The sequence below is a fragment of the Mastigoproctus giganteus genome, chromosome 12, assembly GCF_048544385.1.
Source record: "Mastigoproctus giganteus isolate SK-2022 chromosome 12, ASM4854438v1, whole genome shotgun sequence".
Classification (NCBI taxonomy): domain Eukaryota; kingdom Metazoa; phylum Arthropoda; class Arachnida; order Uropygi; family Thelyphonidae; genus Mastigoproctus; species Mastigoproctus giganteus.
In genome coordinates, this window is record NC_143586.1 from 177,200,593 (window position 1) to 177,227,575 (window position 26,983).

General features: G+C 40.3%; 1 long non-coding RNA gene across 3 annotated transcripts in view; it reads right to left on the minus strand.

Annotated features, from left to right (window-relative positions):
• Positions 1-26,983, minus strand: part of LOC150077617 (uncharacterized) — a 408,832-nt gene that overhangs the window by 229,306 nt on the left and 152,543 nt on the right. For 2 of the 3 annotated variants that reach the window (XR_016547714.1, XR_016547715.1), the window contains exon 2: positions 17,971-18,105. This is a non-coding gene — a long non-coding RNA (uncharacterized LOC150077617). Of the gene's footprint in view, positions 1-17,970; positions 18,106-26,983 lie in introns of those variants that run through there. The other variant, XR_016547716.1, reaches the window with a different exon arrangement.

The window sequence follows — 26,983 nt, forward strand, 5'->3', positions numbered from 1 at the left end:
GTCCTCGAAGGAATTAACATGGGGACCCATCAAGCTCTCAGCTGTCCAACTCAACGCCAGAGCTCACTTTTGTGCACCAGGCAATACAGCGGTAATCTTCATGGGAGAAGTAGCCGGTCCCAAAAGGAACTAGTTATTGTCGGTGACTATTGTCAGGCAGACGGGGAATATACTGTGCAAGAAGGATAGATGGAACAGGACCAGGGTATGTCTGCCAGTGGCAAAAGTTGATGACTTTGTAGAGCAGATATAATCTTTTAAGGGCACAAAAAATGATGATATTCTTATACACGTTGGCAATGTTAACCTTAAGAGTAAGGGATCTGCAGATTTACTTAACAAGTATGGGTCAACGTTGAAAAAAAGTCGCCAGTTAGGGTTCAATTTGAAAGTGTCTGCAATTCTTCCCAGACAACATAGGAGGGAGTACATGATGAAAGCCTTGTCAATCAATTCGGCCCCGAAAAAAATTCTACCCCGTGCAAATCTCACGGGGTAGAATTTTTTCAGCGTGCTTGTCAACGAGAGAGGCTGCTCATACAGGGATAAAATACACTTAAATAGAAAGGGTGCAATAATATTTGCTAATGCTATCAATGCGGATTGGTAAACTGCTTGGGGGAATTCACAGACAAAAATATTAACAGTAGCCGCTGAAAGTGATTCTTGCACTGCTTCTATTGGAATGAGCAGCACCTTGGAAAGCAAGGTACTGGGGTTTTCAAGCACTGCTGGGAGTCATCATGAAACAAGTAAATACATGGGCTGTGTTAGGGTAACTGAGGGTAAAAATAGGTGCATGTATCGGTGCGTGTACACCAATGCTAAGAGTATAGTAAATAAATTTGATAAATTTCAAATGCTGGTCAAGACATCAAAGAAAGATATTGTTGGGATATCAGACACATGGTGTCACACAGACATAAGAGATGCAGAATTGGAATTTGGAGAGTACAATGTGTATAGAAAGGATAAAGGGAGTTATGCTGTTAGTTAAGAAACATAAAATCTAAGGAAGTTCATCCAGTTCACGTAGGAGAATAGTACAATTTTCAGGCAGTTTGGTGTGACATAAGCACTGCGAAAGCAAAAATGAGAGCAGAAATGTGTTATAGGCCGAATAACTCTGATGAGTACAAAGAACAGTTATACAGACAAATAGGGTGGACCAGTAAATCAGAATGTCTTATAATGGATTTTAACTTCCCAGATATTGACTGGAACTTGAGAGTGGGTAACCGGCCCACTGCAAGGCTTTTGTGGGTTTATTTGATGATTGTTTTCTACATCAGCATGTTCGGGAGGCAACTAGAGGGAGCAATACTCTTGATTTGATTATCAGCAGTGATTATTCGTGCATTAAGAATTTGCAGAAAAAGGAACCACTAAGTGGCAGTGATCACAGTGTACTGATGTGGGATTTACTCAAAGAGGTAACTACCATCAGAGGAAAAGTTTGATTTCGTAAAGGCGACTACGATGGACTGAGACAGTATTTAAATTCTATACGGTGGGACCAACTGATGATGTTACCAAAAGCAAATTCTAAATGGGAAGCATTCAAAGAACTTATCGTGGAAGCTACTAGGCTTTACATACCAACTAAGAAATACTGTTCAAGGTTTAGGCCTTAATTGATGCCAGATGAACTAATGAGACTCGTGGCAGAGAAGAAATATTGATGGGATGCATCTAAATTATCAGGAGACACAGATGCCTATGGTAGATATAAGCTAGTCTGTAATCAAGTCACAAAGGAGGTTCGGCAAGCGAATTAAAAAAAAATCTTTGGCAAAGAATACAAAAAAAAAACCAGCACAGACTTCTTTACTTGTGTAATCTCTAGAAGGAAGGGGATGAATCAGATTGGCCCACTTGATATCGATGGTTAAAATGTTGATGATCCTGCTGAGTTAGCTGATAAACTGAATAAGTATTTTGCATCTACATTCACACATAATTAAAGTAGAAAAGAAATTGTTGAAGATAAACATAAAAAAGGCACCTGGGGTGGATAGAATCTATCCACTTATATTAAAGGAGGCAATGAGGGAAGTAAACATATCCTTAGCCATAATTCTGAGAGCATCCTTGGACTGAGTGGAGGCCACCACGGACCGGAGATGTGCAAATGTATCCCCAATTCTTAAAGGAGAATCAAAGGGTAACACGACTAATTACCGACCTGTTAGTTTAACAGGTCTGTAATAACTTCTGTTCCGGGGAAAATAATGGAGTCATTGGTTAAAGAGGTAACCAATGACTTGTCTTGGGTCACCAATTCGATTGGATACTACTATGTGGTCACAAAGGAACTGAATGCAAAAAATAATTCTGATATCATATACTTGGATTTCAAGCAAGCTTTTGATACTGTTGCACGTGAAAGACTACTGCACAAATTAAAGCAGAATGGTATTAAGGGTAAGTTGCTACAATGGATAAAAGGGTGGTTGAGTGGTAATCAATGGACACTGCTTTTCATGGACTAATGTAATTAGTGAAGTCCCCTCCCCCCCCCGGATTCGTTGTTGGGCCCATTGTTATTTTGTGTATTTATCAATGATATTGACGAAGGTATATCAGACTTAATGTCCAAATTTGCAGATGATACAAAGGTTGATAACTTGTTAATGACATTACTGTCATTAATAAGTTGTTAATGACACTAATGGCAGTGTGCTACTGCAACAGGATCTGGAAAAGTTGGGAAGATGGGTCTAGAAGTGGCAACTGAAGTTTAACATTGACAAATGCAAAGTGCTACGTATTGGTAGCAGTAATCTCGGAGTAACATCAATTCTGTGGTACTACACTCAGGGTGGTAAAAAATTAAAAAGACCTGGGAGTAATTGAGTATACAAGATGAAGCGCTTGATTACCTCTTGTAACATGGACGTTGATTTTTTTAGCTCCTCGAACTAAAAATGAGTCGGACAGCAGCTTCATTTGTAGATTATATTTGGGCAGGGGAAGGTTAAAGTCGCCCATTATAATGATGTTAGTTTGAGGCTTAAGAACAGTAGTGATCCAGGTTATTACTTCATTAATGATGTCATCAGTAGGTCCAGGCGGAATATAAATATTATAAATTTGAAGCAGAGATTCCTAAACTTGAATTAGTAGGGAAATTCCTTCAAAGTTGAAAGTATTAGAGTTGTACGTGTTCAAAACTTTAAAATTGGATTTTAAAATTATTGCTGTCCCACCACCTCTACGATTAATTCTTGATGTCATGAATGGCGTGTAGCTGAGATTCTTAGGCAGTAAGAAAACATCTTGTAAAGATTCCTGCATCCAAGTTTCAACTAAACATATGATGTCACGCGATTCTTCAACCATTAATGAAATAAGCGTAGGCAGTTTATTTTTGATGCTTCTTACATTTTGAAGAAAAATGCTGAGATGGACATTTGTGTTAGAAGGATGTTTGCAAACAGATGTATTAGGTGGCAAGTTAAATGATGGATTAGGATGAGAATTAGGAATATTATTCTCTAGCTATGCAGAGAATTCAGTAGATTGAGAATTAGTTGGTACCTTTTCACTAGAGTTGTTGACCAAACCTCCAATAGCTCCATAAAATGGCATGACGAGTAGACCATTTGGCCAGCATTGTTTGGGGCTGTTGAAGGCAGTGGTGGGGGGACAGAGAGGGAGCGTCATCCGTTTGGGCGGATGCATCTTTAGTTGACTTCCTTGTATGGTTTGAGGGCTTAGGAGGTTGTACATACTGCACTGGCACTCTATAGCTTGGACCTTATTAGAGCTCGGTATAATCGGAGTAGGTTAAGGTGATTAGCTCCCCCCACTTGGTGGATGAGAGGCCCCAAAGAATATTCAGCTTTTTCAGATAGGCAGTTCTAAACAATTTAATGTGTCCAGAAAGGTAAGTTTGCGATCAAATATGATTCCCAAAAATCAAACTTTTGTGCACCGGAATTGGTTGACCGTCCAGTGTCAATTTGCGATCTGGGTGGCGATTGCGCTAGCGACAGAAATGGATGCCTGCAGTTTTTTTGAGCAGACAATTTGAACCCATATGCTTGCGCCAATGAGCTAACTTTGTTGATGGCGCATTGTAGCCGTCTCAGTCTACCGTCCGCATGTTTTGGGAGTGGCAGGAGACGCTGATTAATCAACGAACGTTGCTGTGCCCACTGTGGTTGGGAGTCCTGGACCACTTCAGACCACAGAGCGATCACATTCTCCCTTGTTCGCTCGGTGGAACGCGTCGCATCGATTCCAAAGGACATTGTGCGTTATAATACCAAAAAAGCGGATTGGCAACGCTTCCTTGTGGAACTGTCCAGAAGGCTACCGGATGATGTTCCTCTACCGGCTTCACTCTCGCCAGATCACTGTGTACGCAATATTACTACCATCATCAAAAGTGCCTGTGATCTGTCCATTCCGCGTAGGAGGCCATACCGCTATGCTGTCGCCTGGTGGAATACAGACCTTCGGGACTTAAGAAAGAGGGCACAACAAGCCAGGAAAACTTACCAACGTGCACGTGCTCATCTTCCCCCACATGAGGTTGAAGCTGCCCGGGAGGCATATCGGGTAGTTAGAAACATGTACACCAAGGAAATTCGTAAGTGTAAGAAGGAATCATGGCACACCCTGGTCTCTACTATTGGCAATGAAGACCCATGGGGCATCGTGTTCCGCATCGTCACCAATAGGCTGCCTAGAGGTGAGGTTCTTAGTACAACTCTCAAACCGGATGGCTCTTCAACCTTTACCTGGACTGACTCAATAAACAATATTCTTGATTCCATTTACCCTACTGAATTTACAGCGATGTCACTGGAGCAGCAGCAGTTCATCGACAGTAATCAAGCTTATCAGCCAGAGGCTACGGAACCGCCCTTCACTATGTTAGAGATGAATATGGCTCTGGCTAAAATGAAAGATGGCAAAACGCCAGGTGCTGACTTACTCGAAGTCGACGTAGTCAAGAAATTCGCTGAAGTCTATCCCACCACACTCTTGAGCCTCCTCAACAGGTGCCTTGCTGAAGGAACTTTCCCTGTACCCTGGAAGACTGCTACTCTCAAGCTGATCCTGAAAAATCCAGATAAACCGCCCCAACTTCCTGCTTCCTACCGACCAATTGCTCTGCTCTCCGTTTTGGCCAAGCTTCTAGAACGACTTCTGCTGTATCGCCTTTCCATCTGCTATACCGATAAGCAACTCACCTCACCATGTCAGTTTGGATTCAAGACAGGCTCCAGCACTGAAGACGCTATACACAACTTGATTACCCAGGCCACACATACAACTTCAAAGTATACTCTAGCCATCATGGTGGACTTTGCTGGTGCCTTCGATCGACTGTGGTGGCCCAGTGTCCTTCGGAGGCTTCGGCAGGCAAACACGTCCAAAAACCTATACAATAGTCTAAAATCCTATCTCAGCAATAGAAAATTACAAGTTGTAAACAAATACCAGACTATGACAAGATGCGTTCACCGGGGTTGCCCCCAGGGCTCTGTCCTTGGGCCATTTCTCTGGTCCATTGTTCTGGACGAGTTCCTGGGGTTTGACCTGGGTGGAGCCAGACCCTTAGCCTTCGCTGATGATCTTGTTCTGGTGGTGCAAGGTGACACAAGAGCGGCACTGGAAGCAAAAGCAAATACAGCTCTGGAAAATCTCCAAAACTGGGCAGCACTCCACAACCTCTCAATTTCTGGTGAGAAAACAAAATCGATTCTCCTCAAAGGAAAGCTACAAATACGCAGGCCTCCAACAATGAAGTTAAATAACATCCCTATACGTCTCTACACAGAAGTCAAATACCTGGGAATCTACATTGACACCGGTCTTACCTTTCACTCTCATCTGAAGTACTTATCCACAAAAATCCGAAAGTATACGGCTATGATAAGAAGAGTCAGCAGAGCGGACTGGGGTTTGAAGCATAAAGCTTTGTCTCTCATCTATAAAGCGGCGTTTCTCCCAATTGTGTGTTATGGAGCCTCAGTTTGGTGTACAAAGGCCATCCTGGAAAAGAACAAGCGTAAACTTGACTCAATACAAAGATTCATGATGTTATCTATCTGCAGGGCATGTCGCAATGTCAGCACCCCTGCCCTACAGGTTATTACTGGATGCTTGCCACTCTATCTTGAGGTGATTAAAAGGGAACTTTACCATCGATTAAAGAAGGGAATTCCGACACAGTTGTTAAATCTTCAACTGCAGCTTACCAATGACCTGAAACAAGAAAGAAAACGTATCTTCACACACCTTCAAGGAATTTGGCAGCATTCATGGGAAACCACGCCCAAAGGAGAAATTACCAGAAGATTCCTCCCATCCATTGACATGACTTTCCCGAAGTCTCCTTCCTGGTTTTCACCTGGTCTGCAAGTTACATTCCTGATCACAGGACATGGGCCCTTTCAACAAAAATTGACAGCAATGGGAATTGAAAGCAATCCATTCTGCCACTGTGGCGAAGAGGAGTCATGGGGGCCTCTCATGTATGAGTGCCCTGCTTACGATGATTGTGGCTCAAATTTTTAACTGAAATCCAGGAGAACCCTCGTAATCATGAAACATACCTGCTTCAGAATGAAACGACATACAAAGCCTTAACGAGTTACGCACAAGCTGTCTTTACCATCAGACGGGCAAAGTTTGCTGAACTTAGAGCTGCTCAGAACAACGACCTTCAAGTGCAAACACAAACTGGGGTCGGATAGCATTTTCCCAAACTGATAAAAGAGTAAGACATGGTTGGCACTCCTTGAAAAGCTGACTCCCAGAGAGTGCTTGGCCTTTGGCACTCGCACAGTGGCGCCTGCCCCTGTGACTTTTGATCCCTCTACCCATCCCCTATTTCTCCTTACTCGGGTGGACTGCCTTCTCTATCTGTCCACTTTAGCTTGTTCCTCACATTCAGATCCCTCTTCCTCTTGTTCCCCAGACCTTCTCTTCTCTTCTTCTCTTTTTTTTTTTTTTTTAACTTGGTCTTCGTCCAGGACGCTCAGGCGACCCTGGCGGAGACTAGCCAGAGAATAATGGGCAGCCTGGCTACCTCCTAGCGGTGTGTGCGGGCAACGTGAGGTCCCACCAGGGGCCCTGCGGCCAAATGCCAGGACACCCAACAGAACCTAACGCAATATGTCATATACAACAGACAACACTTTTCTGGCATTTACAGTAGTTCTGTATTTCTTCACAGCGTACATATGGCGCAGATGTGAGAAATCACAGGTGGCGCCTGACCCTAACACTATGCACACTATGCACACTATGTGGTTGGTGGTTGTTCTGCTGTAGAGTTCGTTGCGACTAAGAACGGAGTAGAACTCAGTACCAACCCTGAAGCACACCTTCTTCCTTTAGGAAAATTTTAGATTAATGCCGTTTTAAAGAGCACTTGAAAATTGAGGTGTTGCTGGACGTTCTGAATGAAGATGGACAGTTGTCCACTTAATCCGTGTCTGATTAAGAATTCCATAATTTCAGGCAGTGTGGGCTTTGCTGATATCAAAGCAAACAGTAAACTGGTGTTCCGATCGAAAAAAAAAAGCAATTCGTATTTTGAGTGTTCCAATTTTACGAAAATATCTAATGAGGTTCTGTTCGTCTGATACCATTTTGGACTGGGTGTAGAAGCTTATAATTTTCTAGATACCGTATAAGTCTGTGGTTAACCACTTTCTCCAAATCTTGCGGAAGCAGCTAGTTAAGGCAATGGGTCTGTAATGACTTGGATTGGTCGGGTCTTTTCCCGGGTTCAAGAGAGCAAGGACTACAGCATGGAGCCACTGTTCTGAGAAGCAATTTTCTTTATAGATTCGATGGTAGAGAATTAGAAGTGATTGTAAAGAAATCTCACTCGGTTGTTTAATTATCTAGTCTGATGTAACAGCGTTGTGCCCAATATTGATAACCTCCTTTTTAATTCATGCATTTATTTTCTTGATGGCTTTTCAGATTTGTTGGGAGGTGGCGTTATTATTTATTGCTGCGGAAAAACACACCCAAGAGGCCTTTTTGGGCTCTTCAAATTTGTGCTCGTTTGTATTGAATGTGCTTGCTGCAATACCGTTGCGGCGGAAGCTGTTGCAGGTTTTATTTTGTTCCCGTTTGGCCATAAGGCCAAACGGGAACAAAATAAAACAGTCAGTGATGCACAATTTTGGGGTGTATTGATAATTTTGCAGATGTTTTCAGTATGGCATTATCAGCAGCGTCTCACTTTTTTTTTTTTTTTTTTTTTGGTAATATAGGTGATTGGTTCGCTGGGTGAACTGTTGAACTGTCTGCAAATCCAGCGTTGCTAAAGTTCGATATTTTTTCCAATCTGCTTTCTCAAGTTTCCATTTCAGATTTCTCTTCGGGAGATTTGGAGTTTTCAATCTGTCAGAGGAGATTTGGAGTTTTGCTCCAAATCACTGTAGGAGATTTGTGGTTTTGCATAGCAGGTTGATTGTAATTGGAGAATGGTCGCTGGCTGTGGGGGGGGTGATGCACAGTTTCATTCCTCTTGAACAAGGGGGAAAAGACTTGGAGGACATATCAATTGTAGTATTTGTCCAAGACGGGATGTATGTATGTAGGCTATCCATCATTAAGAATAAAGAGATTACTGTCAGTTGTTCAATGAACTTTCCCTTGTGGTCTGTGAATTCGTTGCCCACAGTCCTGGATGAAGCACAGTAAAGGTAATTATGATATCAGATCGTTAAGTTCATTGTGCTGCATGTTGTATTTTCATAGAGAACACGCAGTTATGCGTATATAAATGGCTACTCGGGTGGGTACTGCTTCGAGAGGAGTGCCAAGTGGTAACTGTTCTGTACGAATATGACAGTTGACAAGAACGGGCACATCTCTCCTACTGTTGTGCCGTGCTGTATCCTGTCTTTTCTGAAAATGTCCGTTACTTATTTATTATTATTTTTTTTTTTTTTTTTTGATACGCCATCCGCTTGCTTTCGAAGGACTGAAGCTCTGAGTTTGTCTGCTTTTGGTTCTTCCTTTTTCAGAAAAAAAAATGGTTTACCTGTATTCATGTCTTCTTTGATAAATAGGTCTAGTACTTCCTCCTCTTCCACCTCTCAACGTGCATATCACCGTTACACACTCTTGTTCTGTTAAGATTTCCTTTTCCCTACCTTTCTGATAGGAAAGGAAGTGTTCGGGTGGGACATGTACTGGGTTTGTCGATTGCTTGATCCTGTACTGACTGTTGGAATTAATTCTAGCAGAAAGATTCATTAGGAGGTATTATGTATTCACGAGCATTATGTGCGTATATTGGTTTTCGAGTGTTATGTGGAATGACACTTCTTTTAGCCTCTTGGTAAGATACGCTGCGTTATACTTTATTTTTCAATTTTCCACCGATCACACTTCTTTGAATAGGCTGCATGGTCTTGTTTATATTTGGGCATTTGATCTAGGAGGCGTTGCCGTCTTAACAATTGCGTTCTGAGGATCCGCATTTTGCACAAATGGGGTTTCTTCTGCAAGGCATTTGTGCGTGTCCAAACTCTTGACAATTATAACATCTCAAAGGTTTTGGAAGGCAAGGTCTGTCGTTGCAAGTTAAGTATCCAGCTTTGATTGATGTGGGACGCTGCGGCGAGTTAAATGCAAGAATTATATTGCGCGTTGGTTGAAAATATTATGTTCACGCCTGTTTAAGATTCTTTTTACCTCAATCACATCTTGATCTTTAAATTCGGTCAAGATTTCCTCTGCTGAAACACCAAGGAAATCTCAAGCAGACACTACTTCCTTCGTTGTGTTTGATAATGTATGCGGGAACACCGTAACAGGAAATCCTCCACAACGGCCTCAGTAGTCGCTGTGAGTGTTTCGAGTTAATGTTTTCAATGACTTGACAGTCTTTGGAGATCCAGCTATACTTTGCAGTTCTTTCTGAATCCTGATAGTGATAGTTTGCCTGTAGTGAATGCGTTGGTCGAATGCATGATTAGAAAGGCCCCAGCCGAGTTTGTCTTAATTTCGATTTTCTGCCGTTTGACAGTTTTAATAATGTTGGGGTCGTGTAGGAATTATTGGTACTCATGTTTGACCCTTTATCTGGGGATATTTTCCACCCAGGTTATTGGCCCCACCGCGGGGAGTTGGGAGCAGTGCCACTTAGTGGTCAAGCGTACCGATTAGTACAGAGAGTATGACTATTTTTTTTTTTTTTACTATAATGTTCATTTAAAATCTGTTCGAGATAACGAACATTAAATAAATCTGATGTCAGTAGGATTGTCTTGAATGAAGGAGACTTCCAGCGACGACACTTCTATTGAGTTGACTTAATCACTGGCGACTGCATTCACACCGAATAGATTAGTTTAATTAAAACATTAAGCACTACACTAAATCCAGCGGATGTTGGCGTTTTAGTCTTCTGGGAACTTCGCTGTTATCCAACAGGTTCATCGCCAGGTAATTTGGATGCACTTCTAGTCGTTGTTGGTATTTCGCACTGTAATTGCGTATTTCTTCTTTTACCGTTGACATGTTCAGGTCTCTATGTATCATTTTATTGGTAACGTACCAGGGCGAGTTGGTAATGGTTCTCAGCATCTTTGATTGAAAGCATTGTAGTATTTCTATGTTTGAGGTGCTGGCGGTACCCCAAAGCTGGATGCCATAGGTCCACACGGGTTTCAGTATGACTTTGCATATAAATAGCTTGTTTGCCAATGTTAACTTGGAATCCCTTCCAAGAAGCCAATACAACTTGCTAGCCTTTAGACCAAGTTGTTTCCTCTTTGTCCAAATGTGTTTTCTCCAATTTAAGCGTCTGTCTAGATGGATTCCAAGGTACTTAGCATTGTCTGCTTGCGGTATGGCGTGGCCGTTTAATTTCACTGTTGGGCATGTTTCCAGTCTCATTGTGAATGTAACACGAGTAGATTTCGTCTCATTGCTTTTCATGCGCCATTTTTTTTTGCCAAGCTTGTGTCTGGTTAAAAGCTGTTCTTGTAATCCTTCTGTTGCAATTATTGGATTTTCATCGGTTAAAAGTTCTGCTGTGTCATCAGCAAATGTTGGTACTATTATACAATTATATAATTGGTGGTGAGGACTAATTTAAATTAAAGAAAAAAGTACTTCCCTTTTTCTGGACTCTCTCCTTAGTTCTTTTAAGAAAGTAGAGCCACTTTAACGAAATAATCATAACTGGAAGAGAAAAACTATCTCCATGGAGACTCAGTAGAACTGCCCTATAAAGTCGTACAGACACTTGGCGCCTCGGGTTCTTCGAATGTTTGTTCTGAATAACGAGCACTTATTTAATTAGGAATGAGTATTTAAGTTAAACTTAAGTGAGTGAGCCCAAAAATGTGATGCTGGTTTTAACGGGGGAGCGCGTCTTCTTTTTGTGAAAAAAAATGTCCGATTTGCGTTGTTTCGATGTACGTCGCCATTATAGGAACACGTGACCCGGTACACAAACGCCTATTGATCTGTTTTTGTGTACCGACTGAAAAGCCATCATCAAATCTACACGGCAACATAAAAACAAATTGGACCTCGGTAAGAGCGGGCTTCGGCACTTCTTGCAAACAGTACGATGTAGACTTTTGTGAAGGACAGAAGAATATATCAACTCTCTGCACTGTCTAACACTCCTCGTGCCAATATAAACTCAGAATTGTTTATTTATTTTCGTTTTTTAAATAATTTATAAATTACACGATTCAGTTCCCGATGTTTTATGACCTCCCTCTTGTTTTCTATTATTTATCACGGGTGCTTGGATGCCGCAATAAAAGAAAATAAACACACATTTTTTGCTTCTGGCCTTCGTGTTGAGGTTCTTTACCTGTAGTCCATCTTTTTAGTGTACGACTGTCCTAATTTTAGGTTTTATATACTCTGCGAAATCACAAAGTGTCTACGGTCTGTAAATAATAAAATATGCGATACAAAGAAACAATTTGTTCAGAAAAGAAATTTTAATTGAACACTTGCAAGTCTTGAAACATTTAACAAAAGTAAGCTAACAGCTTTGATCCGAAATGGAACACTGAATCAGGTGACTCTATTGTCTGGGAGACTGGAATTTTGTTGCGCAAAAAAAAAGGATAGGTGAAACAGAACTAAGGGGAACAAGTTGATGACGTTGTAGAGCAGATATCATCTTTTAAGGACACAAAAGGTGATGTTATACACGTTGACACTAATGACATTAAGTGGAGATCTGGGGACTTAACAAGTACAGGTTAATGTTGAAAACAAGTCGCGAGTTAGGATTGAATTTGAAAGTGTCTGCAATTCATCCCAGATACAACAGGAGGGAGTATATGGTGACAGCCTTTTCAATCAATTTGGCCCTGGAGAGGGAGATTGTGCAAGGGGTAGAATTTTTGTCAGCGTGATCGGAGCTTGCTAACAGGAGAAAGGGTGCAAGGATATTTGCACCATTTGACATGGGTGGGCAGTGCAATGTTGAGTCAGTTTGGTGTGACATAAGCACTGGGAAAGCAAAAATGAGAGTAGGAGTGTGTTATAGGCCTAATGACTCTGATGAGTATAATAAGGAACTGTACAGGGAAATGGAGTGGACCAGTAAATCAGACTGTCTTATAATGGGGATTTTAATTTCCCAGATATTGACTGGAACTTGTGATATTCACTTGCACACTAACAAGACTTTTGTAGATTTTTTATGATTGTTTTCTACAGCAGCATGTTAGAGAGGAATAAAAGAGGATGCAACAGTGTTGCCAACTCTTAATAATATTTCCCGCTAGCCGCATACTCAAAATCCGCTATTTTTAACACTTAACCCGCCAAATTTTTAAAATTTTCATTTGTTTGTACTTTGTAGTGAATAAAAACAAACAAACAAATAGTATATATAAATAGTTATTTATTTTCTGTTTTTAATATAAAATCAATATCTAAAAATCTAAATTAATTTCGAAATTCAATATCTCCTCATCATATGCTTCTTGTGTACCTATTTTGCGAAGCACTTCTTCAGGTAAAACAATTTTTACAACACTTTTCAACTCTTTTGAGCCTGTATCAGTACGATACGGGCTCAACTCTTTTGAGCCCGTATCGTACTGATAAGATTGCATTAACCATGCCAACACTCATTCTGTTGCGTGTTTTGTTTTTTACTAGATTTAAGTTGCTGAATATTCTTTCCACATCTGCATTGGATAATGGCAAAATTAAAATACCCAATGCAAATTGGCTAATTTCTTTAAATGGATTTTCACCGCTTGCATCTCGATATTTCTAAACTTCTGACCAAAACTTCATTGTATTGTTGATGTTTTCCCATTTAACAAGAGTAATGTTTATATACTGTTGCTCATTTTTTTCAATTTGATTCAAAAGATTTGTTTACTCTTTGTACTTCAGATAAGATAGGTTTTAAAAATAAAATATACGCGAAATTACTTTCATCTTTGAACATTGAATAAAGAAGTTATGCAGTATAACGTTTGCCAGTCAAACGAGTTATTTCAAAATGGGCTTTTATTTCAATATACTGTTCTAAAATTCTTGTTATAGCAACTTCAATGGATAATCACCTTGTTTGACACGAATGAACTATCTTTTTCGGATCTACACCATCGTTTATGGCACTGTATAAATATTTGAATTGATTTTGTCAGCTAGTGGATTTACTAAACCAATTATAAGTTTCAGCGATCATGAATTCTAGACTTCTAGGGAATGTTTCGCGGGTTGCATGAGATACTGCTAATTGCAGAGAATGACATACGCATTTAATTAATATCAATTTCGGTACATCGGACTTCAAATGTGTATAAACGCTGTTATTAACTCCAATCATAACGCTAGCATTATCTGTCCCAAAGCCCACAAATTATTTAAATTCTGGTTTAAATCGTTTCAGCTAATTCTTCATATTATTTTTGGTATATTGTAATTATGGAAGGTAGATTAAATGATACTGAAAACAGACTGGCTCTGATGCCGTAGCCTAGTGGTCAGGCGCGCGGGTGCATAAGTACACGTGCCTTGAGTGACCGGGGTTCAAGCCCGTGACTGCTGAATACGGTACTGTTTCTTGTATTCTGTGTATCTTGTTAACCCCTCTGACCGTTTGGTCGTCCCGGAGTATAAACATAAAATTCATTTATTTATTTAAAGGAAGTTTAAAATTTTCCAGCGTTATTTTAATTGAATTTGAAATATTTTCAGCGTTACATACTAATTCTACAAGAGCTAAGAATGTAGAAACTCTTTTATCGAATTGCTCATCATAATACACAATTGCAATACCTAATAGTTTTGTTACACTAATATCGTTTGATTCATCTAGTAACAAACTATAATTTGAAAAGCCATTGAGCACTGACTATAATAAATCTTTCTGAAAGTGGGGGTGTAGGATATATTTTATAACGCCGTTGCATTTTGTTCGATGAATTTTTAAAGTTTTGGCTGTTTGATCTTGGAATGCATTCTTACATAATTCACCAAGGTGGTCTATTGCCAGTATTGACGAGTGAGCACAAACAAACAAACTTAACTTTGCTTCAGCTTCCACTGTTTGTAAATTCTTGGTGGGAAAATTTAATTTAGATTGGTTGCCTGATCTATTAGGTGAAAATGGTTCTTCTACTGACTTAATATGTTTGAAAGTTTTTAAATGACTTTTAATGTTATGTCGGTAATTCGGATCGCATTTCTTGGAAGCCAATCAAATACGACGAATAAAAATTATTCAATGCCATTTCTTCGCGGTTTCAAAAAAAGGCGTCATTAGAATTTTTCCCACATTTTTAGATTTGATTCAACAATTAAAGCTATGACCCAACGGTCAGGTCGTTTGACCGCGGGCGTAACTACGTAAAATTGTTGGGGTTCTCCTCAGGGAAATTCCAGAATAATATAAAACCGATTCTTCGCTTTATAAAAAAAAAACAAAAAAAAAACTATGAAATATGATATCCCTACTATGTTTACGATGTATATCGATAAAACATTTCAATTATGAAATATTTTTATTGTTAATTAAATAATTACTTGAACAATTAATTTAATATTTGTTAAATAAATATTTCTTAATTTAAATGTTACATTGCCAAAATATATAAAATGCTAAACATTTATACTCTTCCCGCTAAAAAATCCGCTATCCGCTATTTCATATTTTAATCCGCTAAACCTGAAGCAATTCCGCTAAATCTAGCGGGAAAACCGCTAAAATGGCAACACTGGGATGCAATAGTCTTGATTTGGTTATCAGCAGTGATTCTTCATGCATTAAGAATTTGCGGATAAAGGAACCACCAGGTGGCAGTGATCACAGTGTACTGAAGTGGGATTTACTTAAAGATGTAGCTACCATCAAGGCTAAAGGAAAGGGTTTTTGTTTCCGTAAAGGTAAGTACAGGGGTCTCAAACAGTTTTTAAATTGTGTACAGTGGGACCAACTGATGTTACCAAGAAAATTCTAAGTGGGAAGCATTCAAGGAATTAATCGTGGAAGCTACTAAAAGTTTCATACCTATTAAGAAATATTGTTCAAGGTTTAGGCCTAAATGGATGTCAGATGAACTAATGATACTCGTGGCAGAGAAGAAATATGCATGGGATGCACATAAATTGTCAGGCAACGCAGAAGCCTATGGCAGATATAAACTAGTCTGTAATCAGGTAACAAATGAGATTAGGCAGGCGAAGGCAGATTACGAGAAATCTTTGCTAAGGGATGCTAAGAAAAACAGCAAGAATTTCTATGCTTATATTAACAGTAGAAGGTTTGTTTGTTTGTTATTTGGTTTTTAGGAGCATTAGCAACTAAAGCCATATTGCTCCGGGGATATGCGGTGGTCATTCCCTGACCTTTCCGCATCCTCCGTATTTGGTGGTCACGGGCTCGAACCCAGGTCTAATCAAGAAGCGTGTGCTGCGCACTGCTGCTCCTGCCCATCTGGCAACGGAGGCGCCAACAGTAGAGTTAACAGTTGATAACCCTGCTAAAGTTGCTGAAATATTAAACGAGTGTTTTGCATTTCTTTTCACACATAAGGAATTCTTTAGGGGAGGGATTGGAGACATTTATCAAACTACAAGAGGGTGCTAAATAGCTTTTTAATAACTGAAAGGAAAGTGGAAGAGAAACTGTTCAAGTTAAACGGAAAAAGGCCCGTGGGGTGAATGGGATCTATCCAGTCATATTAAGGGAGGCAGCAAAGGAGGTAAGCAAACCTTTAGCCTTAATTATAAGAGCATCTTTGGATTTAGAGGAGGTCCCTGTAGACTGGAGATGCGCAATTGTAACCCCAATTCATAAATGACGATTAAAAGGCAACACGACTAATTACGGAGCTGTTAGCTTAACATTTGTTCCAGGTAAATGGAATCACTGGTTAAATAAGTAATGCAGGGTCACTGGACAGTAATGCAGTTATACTACAGTCACAGCATGGATTTGTTTAAGCGGCGGTCTTGTCTAACCAATTTGATGACCCAGTGACCAAGACTTTTGACTGGATGCCAAAAATAATTTTGATATCATATATTTGGATTTCAGGAAGGCTTTTGATACTGTTGCACATAAAGGACTGATATACAACCTGGAGCAATGTGACATTAAGGGCAAGTTACTGCTATGGATAAAGGGATGGTTAAGTGGAAGAAGACAGAGAGTGGTTATCAGTGAGCCGCTGCTCTTCGTGGACTAACGTTATTTAACTAAGAGCGTTATATAACTATAACGCCAGGCCCATTGTATATGTGGTAAATATTTATCAGTGATATTGATGAAGATATATCAGGCTTAATGTCTAAGTTTTCTGATGACAAAGGTTGACAACGTGGTTAACGCCAATCATCAGGTTAGCTACTGCATGGTCTACAAAAATTGGGTCGATAGGCTGAGAAATGGTAGTTGATGTTTATCCTTGACAAATGCAAGGTACTGCGCATGAGTAGCAGTAACTCCAGAGAAATGTACCGAGTGTATGGTGCTACACTCACTGTAGTGGAGATTGAAATGTCCTGGGGGTAATTCTGCAGCCAGACATGAAAGTCTCTGAGCAGTGCAGATATGCTGTCAGGACATCTCATCGGGTTTTGTCAGTGGTATAAAGAAACTTTTCTAGCAGGGATAAGGATGTGATTATCCTTTTGTACAAGGACATGGTTAGTCCGCACCTATAGTAGAATACCGTATGCAGGTCTGGGGGCCTCACTTTAAGAAGGATTTAGATCTGCTGGGACGGGTGCAGAGCGAGAGAGGAGAGAAACTAGATTGGTGAAGGGAATAAAAGGGTGCTCTTACCTAGACAGGCTCCAGTTCTGCAAACAAATTGCAGCGTCCTCTGACCAAGCATCTGCGGGGAGATCTGATGAGGTGTTTAAAGCCTTGAATGGATTGAGTAAGCTGAATTTTAAGGGTATTCTTCCACTTGCTGAGGCTACACACATGGGGGGGGGGTATAAATTCAAGTTGAGGAAGGAATCGTAAATGAATCGCTAGCCATCTGAAAGAATTCGGAAAAGCATTCGTACAAATCAAGTGAGTCTCAGAACACTTACGGTTGTGTAATTTTGTTGGTGCTTTCTTAAAGAATAGATAAAAGATAAACACTCCGCTTTAGCAACTTGCATGGGCTCAGTACTTCTCGCTGTTTGTTGCTAATCTCAGTTGTTCCAATATAAAAATAATTTAAAGAACGTTCGCAGAAATTATAATCGACTTGGAAGTGGATCCTAAAGAAGGATCGCGCTGATTAAGACTCGCCCTCTGGGGTTTTTATACTGGAACGTTCACATTCATTAAAATGCTCGGATGATTCAAACGATATTATAATATGAAAAGCAGCCAGTGGCCCGCAAGACAGGTCCTCGAAATACAAAACTGACTCAATGTACGGGTATATTTATAAGTGATGGTGTCTGGGCCCAAGATTCAGCATAGTTTAAAAATTAAATAATTCGAGAAATAAAGCATGAAAATTGCCTGCATAAGCTTACCTGGGGTTCCAAAAAGCTAGTCTGAGCCGACTGGACTTCATTTTACGTCAAAATTAACGAGGAGGTCACTGTTGATTATTCACTGCCTGCAAGAAGGAGCGTTCTCGAGGGAAAGAATCACCGATATGCACACGCCTATCAATAGAATCAGAAAATTTAACTGAATTTTGCGAAGTAAAATAACATATAATAAAGCACTCAAACACAAATAACAGGAATTATAACGTCACACTTTATGACGCGAACATCGAAGCGAGAAACCTCAATTTTTGAATGAAATAAAGGACTTATTCGAACAAGGCCTCCGTAGCCGAGTGGTCAGGAGCGGGAGTGCAGTAGCACGCACTCTTTGAGCAGACCGGGATTCAAGCCCCTGACTGCTGAATACGGTCGGTCTGCCAACCTGCAATGGACCAGCGTGGCAGGTTATGGTCCATTTCCCTCAGCATGAATTGTTGAGGAGGCTTCCATCCTGCAGTGGGTTGATAATGGCTGCACTTTTTTTATTGGAACCGTGAAGTGCCTTCCCGTAATAGCTTGCCTACGAACTCCCCAAGTTTTAAGTTTTCCCGCAGAAACAACAGATATGCAAGCATAATAGGAACAAGAAATATGCAGTCTTGTATTAAAATTAGAAACAGAAATAGTTGGACGCTTATAAGTAGTAAAATTTTTATTAGCAAGCTAGACCCCAATACTACTTCCCAGCAGATGGACCAGGTACTATTAGAACTAGAAATTCCAGGTAGAGCGTTCAAAATAAGAACGAAACATCCCACATATTCATCATTTAGAATTGAGATGAAGAATTGTGACCTACAACAATATCTGAATCCTGATATCTGGCCAAATGGTCTACTCGTCATGCCATTTTATGGAGCTATTGGAGGATCGGTCAACAACTCTAGTGAAAAGGTACCAACTAATTCTCAATCTGCTGAATTCTCTGCATAGCTAGAGAATAATATTCCTAATTCTCATCCTAAATCCATCATTTAACTTCCCATCTAATACATCTGTTTGCAAACATTCTTCTAACACAAATGTCCATCTCAGCATTTTTCTTCAAAATGTAAGAAGCATCAAAAATAAAGTGTCTACGCTTATTTCATTAATGGTTGAAGAATCGCGTGACATCATATGTTTAGTTGAAACGTGGATGCAGGAATCTTTACAAGATGTTTTCCTACTGCCGAAGAATCTCAGCTACACGCCATTCATGACATCAAGAATTAATCGTAGAGGTGGTGGGACAGCAATAATTTTAAAATCCAATTTTAAAGTTTTGAACACGTACAACTCTAATATTTTCAACTTTGAAGGAATTTCCCTACTAATCCAAGTTAAGGATTCTCTGCTTCAAACTTATAATATTTATATTCTGCCCGAACCTACTGATGACATCATTAATGAAGTAATAACCTGGATCACTACTGTTCTTAAGCCTCAAACTAACATCATTATTATGGGCGACTTTAACCTTCCCCTGCCCAAATATAATCTACAAATGAAGCTGCTGTCCGACTCATTTTTAGTTCTAGGAGCTAAAAAAATCAACGTCCCTGTTACAAGAGGTAATCAAGCGCTTCATCTTGTATACTCTAACTTTCCACTGCATGAAAAACTTAGTACGTACATTACATTTAAATCTGACCACAAAAATATGGAACTGCAAGCAACAATTTGCTACGGGAATCCTCGCCCCCCTCTGGAAATCACTAAAAGAATATCATCAATTAAATTCCTTCAGAAAGAAAAGTTTTTGCAGCTCTTAAAATACTATCGATGGGATTCTCTCAAAAATATTCCTATACAGGACGCCACCTTTCTTCTTATAAAATGGCTGAATCAACTGAAAACAGAGTCGGCATCCAAACTTGTTAGAATATCTTCTCACTCCAAACCTTGGTTCAAATCCCACCTGAAACCTTACTTTAAAAGTAAGCAAAAATACCACAGACAGTGGAAGAAATACGGCACTTCATCAGCACACATAAAATATAAAAAGAGCAGAGCATTGTTTCAACTCAAAAAAATTCAGTCCTACAAAAATTATGTTATGTCCACGCTAAAGCACAATAAAAGAGCACTTTCTACAAAAACAACAGCTACCTTACAGCATGATCTAGTTTCTGAATGGATAAGATGCAATATGAAAACAAGCAGTTCTGACACCTGCACTGAAATCCAGTTTGATACAAATGTATACAAAACAGATTTATAGAATTCAATTCTTATGAACAAGCAGCCAGCGTGCAACATGATACATCTCCCGGTCAAGCCCTGCTAATTAACCAACTTTTGAACAAGAATACAGTTCAGCGTGCAGTTAACCAATTACGCCCTTTCCCCCCAGTCTTCACCCACATTCGCCCACTACTTTCGGCCTCCCGTTCCTAGCGCCTCCCTTCCACGCGAGCGCATAAAGAGAGAGAGAGAGAGAGATAATCTTTAATACCCTTCACGGCCAAAAAGCCAGGGGTTAAAATATATGTGTAAGGTATGTAAAAGGTATGTTAAAGGGTATGTATATATATATTTTATATATATATATATATATATATATTTTTTTTTTTTTTTTTTTTTAAGGTCCTAGCCACTGAAATCTCAGGAAATTAGGTGGCAGGACCTGCCAGAGTAAATCTTATAGTCTACTGGTGTTTCCTGGTCTGCCTCCACGGGGCGAAAGTGGGGCAACGTTGTGCCTCAGTAGGGGTCCAGCGGCTAAATGACCAGATGAACAACGGTACACAACACTACACATGTACAATATCCATACACCTTGGAATCTCTGGCATTTCCAGTAAACTGACACACCCATCACGATGCAAGCAGCGCGGAGATGGGGAAGACCCCTGGTGCCGCTTGACACCAAACACACTTTACACTTTACGCCTGGTAGTAGTGCAGGTCCTGACGGCATCCCTCGTTTTATTATTAGATTGCCCAGCGTATAGATCATTGATTCGTTAGTGCATATAATTTCCAGGTGCATCTGCCGGCCATTCCTTCCAAGACAGTGGAAAACTTTCAGGATTACGCTGATTCCTAAAAAAGCTTGTAGAAATAACCACCCCGGCCATCGACCAATTGCTGTTTCGTCAATAATTACTAAAATTATTGAAAAAATCATGCTCCGATATCTTCAACATGCAAGCTTCGCTAATGCACCCGTCAACATGCATTATGGTCCTAGAGGGCGCTCCACAACAACAAGCCTAGCTGACACCATTGTACGCATCCAAACTGCGTTTCAAGATAAGGAACAATGCGATGTATTTTATTTTGACATCAAAGGTGCTTTCGACAACATAGATCTCAAAAAAGCTTTTCAAATACTAAAAAATCATTTTCTCGTTGACACAATGATTATTTCCTATCTTCAATACAGCCTAAATCGCAGACTTCTCCTCTTCCCCACTAGTACTGACAATATTCTCGTCACAACCTCAACAGGCATTCCCCAAGGAGCCGTTCTCTCCAGTACTATATTTTCAGCATCTCTTCAACCACTTCTACAAGAAAATCCCAATCTACTGGCTTATGCCGATGACTTAAAGTTATTTATAATCTCCAAAGCCAGTGATGATATTCGCAAAGTTATCAATGATGCGAATTCACAGATTTGTGAAATCATCGAGTACCTGAAAGATCTAAATCTGAATATAAATGCAAGCAAATCTGCTCAAATTACTTATTCCCTTCAGAAACATCCCAACCACATTGAAATAAAAATTGCAGATGTCCCAATCCCAAATATTTACTCTCACAAAGACCTTGGAGTTGTTTTTGATAAAAATCTCTCCTTTAATGCCCACTATTTATATGTTGCTCAAAAAATTCAGAAAGCAAAATGGTTAATCAAACAAGATACAGCAGCGATTCAAGACAGAAAAACAGTCATAAACCATGTTCAAAGGTGCATCTTTCCCATTCTGTCTTATGCTTCTGAAATCTAGTGTAGTGCTCCTCAAGTAACCGTCAAGAAATTCCTTACCCTACAGTATTGGGTTCTTAGATAGCGCAATAGTAAGCTTCGTTTTTCCATACAATATCCAGGCAATAGCTTTATGAAAACTTAAAAAACAAAGCCTGTGCAACAGATGATCAAAGAGTCTGGAGTCATATTTCTTGCAAAGTTAATCACTTCTGCATGCGATTCACCAAACCACAACAATTGCCCAATTTCTGAAAATATTTAGCAAATTCTGAAGGATTTGACTGAGGCAGGTAATTTCTTATAACCTACATCGGTTCGGTAAAATATCTCTTTTCGATGATTTTAATAAGATAGTGAGCTCGAGGAAAAGTAGATTAGTTCGTTTTCGTGCAGGTTTTCAAGCGCCTTTCACCACATCTAGAAATCGTAAAAGCTTCTCTAAGTGATGGATCGAACTTTACACTGCAACCTGTGTCTACCCGACAGTGACTGCTGAGCAAATTCAAATATTACAGAGGAGTTCCGAATTGAATCACCAGGATTTATCTTAAGATGCCAACAGAAATTCGGGGGATTCCGATGAAATCACCATTTCCAAATCAATTTCATCGGAACACAGCAATTACTTTGGTGGTTCTTCGGAGCCAGCGGTCACGAAGAAAGGCCAACCTGCCATTCAAGAATAACGATTATTGGACAACTGCTGAGCAAAGTATTCCCCTACGCAGATGTGAACTGACATCAACGTTTAAGGACAGCGTGGAGTTTTTTGGCCACACGTGACTCTTTTTGGCTATTAAAGAATACGCCCAACAGATTTCAATCTATCTTATCCAACTGTAGAGACCAATCCACGCGCTTACAGGAAGGGCCGCAACCCCTTGCCACCCACGATTCGAATGAGGCAACCACCTTGTCTTCAACAGTGCGCGTGTACCTGGAGCGCAGCCGTCCTCATCTTGTTTGAGCGAATCTAACTCCACTTGAACCCGCTGTCTGTAACGACACGTGTTTTGTTCCATTAAAGGGAGTGTGGACTAATTAAAAAGGTCGAATACAATAATCAAAATCTCGTCTCGATAACTTTCAGTTGTGAAAGTTCTTGGCGGGGGACACACGGGAAGACCTTTACATCGATTCAAGACAACATTGAACTAACGTGCCTCCATCCGGTTCTTAGCAGCTTGGAATCTGGTTGCCCACACCATTCTGATGAACGCGGCTCCTGAATCCGATTTAAACTATCTGAAATCATCGCTGGAGACTCGACGTTCATGAGTCCAGTTGGCGTGCTGCCGACACACCAATCAAACGGGCTCTTTTGATTGGGGTTTATATGGTTGTTTCGTAGCGTTTCAGCAACAGTGTATGTCGTGAATTTCAGTCCAATCGTATAAAACTACCGAGCTGAGATAAAATAATGAAGGAGACACGTCCGATTATATTTGTATGCGCATTTATGGAAAAGTTTTTTGGTTTCTGCCATGGTCAGCCTGCGATAAAATTAATTCAGCAACTGTAAATTAAGTTGCAGTGTATTTCAACCCGTCGGATAGTTCAGTCACTGTTTCTTTTCACTGCGAAATGCAAAGAAGGCGTTCTTGGGGAAGGGAAGGGAAGGCGGGTTACTTAGGATACCGCACGTTCCCAGACGTGTACACGAATCGGTGTAAAGCAGAGCTCGAGATCACGGGCGAACAAGCAACACGTCCTTAAAACAAACCCGAAAATCATTTTCGGGTAAACTTTTGACTTAGTTAAAATGTAGTGTTCCTCCTCCCCTCCCCTCTCTTTCACAGACACCGGGGGACGTCATGCATGCGCACAGAAAAATTTCTTCCCGAACCAATTAAAGTCACGATTGACAGGAGAGCACCCCGTGTAAGCAACCCTTAGATTTTTGCAATGAAATTTAATATAAATGTAAATAACCTTCGAGATGGAAATGTAGACTTACTTCCCAACATACTTCTGATGGTTGCTTCTCTTTCACGTGCAGCGGAGCACCGATCAGACCGCGGCATTACGGAGTCCGCCACGCTTCCAATCCTTTTATTCCTGTTGCATTCTCGATTATTCTCCTCCACTTTCCAACACACACCGCGACATTGATGGACGTCTCTACTGTTGGACTCGAAGGGGTTTCCGCAGGTGCTGCTGCAGTTTTAATTACTTTCCTGGAAGGTTAATCAGCACTCATTGACTCGTGCAGTTACTTTATTTCTTCCAATTTGCATCCATATCTTTCTCAAATCATCTCCCTAGAACACCATCTCACCTTTTCGTACATCCAGGTTACACACACACACACACACTTCCTGTCAAGTAAAATAGAGTTTCTAGTAAAGTTTTCAGGAGGTAGACAGAGATTATCCCTTTTCGAAGATATCCAAATTATGTTATCGATTATTCCTTTTGATGGGGAGAGGTCGTTGAAAGACATCATCTCGAAATGTTTGTGGCCCATATAACCAGACTGATGTTCCGAGTGGTCTAGTTCCTGTTTCGCTTACCTGTGCAGCGGATTTCGAAAAGTAAGCGGAACAGATTGTGATTATGCAAGCACAGACTTACCTTCAGCAGCAATATGGGTATTCTAGAACTCTCAGTTAAAATTCTCAGGCAGACTTAAATTCTGAGGCTTCTGATGATAGTTTGGTCTCTCTCGCTCTCTCTGGCTCCCACCACAACTAGTGAACATCAAATTAACTCTTGAGATCTGGGAATTAAACACGAATTCTCCTTCTAACATAATTTCAAGAGGTTTGGAAAGGAAATGCTGCTGAATGGTCAATGTCAACTTGATCAGCTCAGTGGATTCCACAATAATTTGTCAGGTGTGTTGGTAACACAAAATTGTAGAAGATATATTCTCTTTGAGAAACTGCAAAGTGCACTGTACGAGCCCTCAGAATACAGATCTAAAAATGTTAAGATCTGTATTTCACAGATGATTGGCTAATTTAATTGGTTAATTTCACAGATGATTGGCTTAATCAATTTTCACAGAGATTTTCTCTTTTGCGCAGCTATAAATAATCAAACACAGTTCACTTCAACGTCGCTGCAAGCGAGAAAATCACCAACAGAAAATGTATGGCCACAACGGACAAGGGAACTCAGTTTGCTTTTGACTCCTCCTATAATAGTGTTGCTCCACTAGCTGGAAATGCAGAGTTGCTTTAACTGGCAATAAACGTGTTTTACTTCCTGCAGTGGAATCCATACCTGACCTTTTCTCTGCAGGTACTCTGAGCAAAGGGGATGCTAAACTAAAATCAAATTCATATCAAACAGCCAGTGTCGAAGCCTTAGCGGCAGATAAAACGAATCAAACCGAACTTACTGTGGGAATAAAGTTAAAAGTCACGAATAAGAAAAAAAAAGGATATGTCCATAAACACGGTGATCTGAAAATTGATAAAGCAGCGCCACAAACGGCTCCTCTGTCTTCACTGAATGCCCTGGCTTATTGTCCCGAAGGTTCTGCCCCTCGCACCCATGACTAACTCAATGAATGATTCATACGATTCCCTTTTGGACTTAATAGCGGTATCTGGTGGCAAGGAGAACAACTTCCATGCAGCCGCTACCAGTTATACGCAACTCACTAAATCAATCTGCTCAAAAGGCCTTACCGTAGACAGTTCTTGTGAGCGAGTGACTGTCTCTAGGAAAAGACTTTTGGTAGTTCCGGACAGAGAAATGCTGAAACTTCGATATCTGAGCCAACGCGGTTTCCGCAACTCCATTCCCATTTAATGGTGCGCAGCGTTCAATTACCAGAAAATGTTTTGGGGGATCGTAACAAGATCAACTTTTAGGGCTTTCTTATTAAACAGTTCTGGAAAAACTTGTTAATGCTAATCAATACAGCCTCGAAATCACCACTTCCAGATTTTCCAACACGTCCTCAGAAACCGAAAGGTGGTGACCGAACGTCTACACGCGCGCCTGATAGTAAAAAAAAAAAAAAAAAAAAAATCATTTATTGCAATAAAATTGTTATGTTCAAACCACGAATATGCTTTTCCACTCTCCTTGGGACTTTTGTGACCTTAAGAATGCGCAAAACGCATTAATTCAACCAGGATACTGAACACTAAACCGGGCCAACTTATTTCAACTGACAGGTAAACTGGCTAATTTGCTAGTGGAGTGACCAAAATGTTAGAGGTGTTCCCAGGGCTCTCCTCTACGCCCGCTGCCATTTGCCTTTTTTTTTAAATGATGTGGATAACTCTTTCAGTAGCGATTTAGGTTTTTTAACGTATGCGGATAATATCGAGCAGTATAAGAGCATAAAATCGGAACAAGCGATGGAAAAAAATTAACCACGGGTTAACTACAGACATTAGTAAACGCGCAATAAATACGTTTAAAGGCTATCACAAACGAGACAACATAATTCGTTTTCACTAGAAATGGATGGTAACTTGATACCATGGTCAAATAGGGTGATTGACCTCGGAGTAACCTTCATCAATCATGCCAGTCCAGCCGAGAATATTGGTCAACTTGTCAGAAAGACCTCCGGGATGTTAGGAGTTAATATCATTACTCCTCACGTTTATACTTAAACGGTCTGTCAGAGAGTTCTCCGACATCAGTTACATGATCAAAATCTACCCAATTGTCGTAGTTGCAACTGAGGCCAAATTGTTTCTATTCATTGTTTATTTACAGGCAACACAATGGCCGTGGCTCCAGTCCTAGAGTTTGCTCAGTCACATGGCCATCAAACAAAAATACGAGTGACATCTGACTCGGCAAAAGGCTTAGGCTGCTTTTGATAAGAAACATGGCTCCACCACTCCTTCGGTCTTCCCCAAATACATTAAACATACCGTAGTGGAACTCGTCATCCCCGATTTCCTGTGGCACCACGTTTTTGTTAGCCCTATTATGTCAGAATTAGTTGTCCTAACCAGGAGTTCAAATTCAGTCATTTTATTCGCAACACTCCTGACATTTTTGTAGACACACTCACGACTACGTTAAGAATATTATTGTATAGTTTACTACCCTGACTGACGCCTTGAAGTTATTTAGGTTTGTATCCCAAGCTTTATC